This window comes from Mastomys coucha, unplaced genomic scaffold, assembly GCF_008632895.1.
Source record: "Mastomys coucha isolate ucsf_1 unplaced genomic scaffold, UCSF_Mcou_1 pScaffold19, whole genome shotgun sequence".
NCBI classification, from domain to species: Eukaryota; Metazoa; Chordata; class Mammalia; order Rodentia; family Muridae; genus Mastomys; species Mastomys coucha.
This window is the reverse complement of record NW_022196901.1, coordinates 20,379,378-20,381,878: the sequence shown is the minus strand read 5'-3', so window position 1 is coordinate 20,381,878 and position 2,501 is coordinate 20,379,378. Positions and strand designations below refer to the sequence as shown.

The window sequence follows — 2,501 nt, the reverse complement described above, 5'->3', positions numbered from 1 at the left end:
TTGCCTGCATGTCTGTGCACCATATAAGTGCCTGGTGCCTGAGGAAGTAAGAAAGAGCTATCAACTCCCCTGGAACTGAACCCAGGTGTGGTAGCATATGCTCTGGGGAAACTGAATTAGAAGCTACTACCTTGGTCTACACAGTAACTTCCAGGCCAACCTGAACTAGACAAGAGCTTGTATCCAAAAAGGGAGTCAGGCCAACTAGGCACAGTGGTACAAAGCTTTAATTCCAACACTTGGGAAGCAGAGGCAGACAGATCTCTGTGAATTCCAGACCATCCTGATCTACATACCAATTTCTGGCTCAATCAGGGCTGATAGTGAGACCCTATCTTAAAATATATATAAATTAAACAAAAAAATCAGAATACAGGGAGGGAAGGAAGATGAAGAGAAGAGAGAAGAGGAAATAAAACAAGAGAGAAGAGAGGGACGGTCCTGATACAGCATGCTTTGATTTCTAGGGCTTTCCACAGATGAGTGTGTTCAGCGCTGGGATCACACTCGGTGGGTGGAAGTGGGTTCCTTGCATCTTCCCAACTATCTAGCTATCATAGCTAGTGCAGCTATGGACCACAGATGGAGTCAAGGGCACATGAGCCCTAGCAATGTGGAGGCAGGAGGATTAGAAGTTCAATATTATCCTTGAACATAACCTTGGCTACGTGAGACACCATCTCAAGGAGGAGAAGGGAGAGGAAGGTATGGGGGAAAAGGAGGGAAAACTGGAAAGCTAAACTAGGCAAGTGGCTGTTCCGCCAGCACCATGCCTGCTGCGCTTGCTGCACATGCTAAGGGTGCCTTCTCTGACCCCTTTCTCTCTTTTGCTAAAACTTAACACATTTCATATTTACCCATGAAGTAAAGAGCTGCTGTGCACAGCACATGTTCAAAGTACAATTAACCAATGATTGTGTGTGTGTGTGTGTATGTGTGTGTGTGTGCCTGTGCATGTATGTAGCTATGTGTGTAGCTGTGTTCACATAGTACCCCCAGAATAGGATGAGAAGGTTCCCTTGAACCCCATATAAAACCAATGAGATGTAGCTAAAGCATTTGAGGTGAGAAATATCCAACTGTAAGTACTGTGTTAAAGAAGAAAGTTCAACTGCCTCAAAAGTTACAACAGGAGGATCAGAACATGCAGAATGGAACTCATGAGTCACTGAAATAGAAAAGTAAAATAGAGAAAGGGAATAAATTAAGTTATTTGAAAAAGATTAAGCAAGGCATGGTGGACATGTCATGATCCTAGCACTCAGGAAAAGGCAGGAGGTAAGTTTGAGGACAGCCTAGGCTACATTGTAGGACCCTGTCTCAAAGAAACAACAGAGAGAGAGAGAGAGAGAGAGAGAGAGAGAGAGAGAGAGAGAGAGCCTGTTCTGTGCCCCTCACTCCATCTGTCAATAAGACCTTCCTGAATGAGATCTGTTTCCAGATTTTTGCAAAAGGAGAATGTCAGTGAAGCCTAGGAAGTATAAAGGGAAAGTATTTTAATTTTTTAATCCATGCCATTATTAGCTCGCCTTGCCGGCCTTCTAATTACACAGGAGCGTACGTCTAACAGCCTGGCTCTGACTCATGATTTACTAATGAGGTCATATTTTTCAGTACAATTCCAAAATCCCATCAATCTTTAAGTGAATTTGCTGCTTTCTGAAAGGAAGGCGTGTGTGTAGCACTAGTGGAACTGAGAAAGTTTCGTGTGACTTCAGTTTCGGAAACTTTCCCAGCAGGACAGCCTGTGCTGGTTAATTGTTCGATTGTAAAGTAAGTCTAGGAACCGGACCAGCACTCACTCTTGGCCTTTGAATCAGACCATCAGCAACTGTGCTCCACGCAAGCAAGTCTGCCAGTGCAGTGTGGCCACTGGCCTACCGGGGATCATGCTTTAAAATGTGACAACAGAAACGTGAGCACAGAATCAGGTTGTGACCCTAGCTACAATGGGTAACAAGTTCAAGGTGACGCCAGGCAGGAGCCAGAGCACAGGTATCTGAGGATTACGGGATGTCCAGGCAGGAGCCACAGCACAGGTATCTGAGGATTACGGGATGTCCAGGCAGGAGCCACAGCACAGGTATCTGAAGATTACGGGATGTCCAGGCAGGAGCCACAGCACAGGTATCTGAGGATTACGGGATGTCCAGCAGCATCTGGCCAGCTGCTAAGACAGGTGTATTTAAATACACCATGTTGGAAGGAGAAATAACCTTCCTACAAGTGGTCCTCTGACCTCATGGGTACTACTATATAAATAAAATATAATTCAGGCTGTGTATACATGCATTTTTTAAATTTTTATTTTATTTATTTTAGGTTTCACTCTATAGCCCATATGATCAAACTCCATACAATGAGTGTACTGGAGCTCACTGTATTTAGGCTGGTCTCACACACACAGTGATCCTCCTGCCACAGCCTCCTGGGATTACCACAATGAGGAGCTGCTTCTTCTTCTCCTCCTCCTCCTCCTCCTCCTTCTCCTCCTCCTCCTC

General features: G+C 45.0%; 1 long non-coding RNA gene across 1 annotated transcript in view; it reads right to left on the bottom strand.

Moving 5' to 3' along the window:
- Window positions 1–209: 209 nt before the first annotated feature.
- Window positions 210–2,501, bottom strand: part of LOC116097425 — a 4,750-nt gene continuing 2,458 nt past the window's right edge. The window contains exon 2 of the long non-coding RNA XR_004121424.1: window positions 210–2,167. This is a non-coding gene — a long non-coding RNA (uncharacterized LOC116097425). The remainder of the gene's footprint in view (window positions 2,168–2,501) is intronic.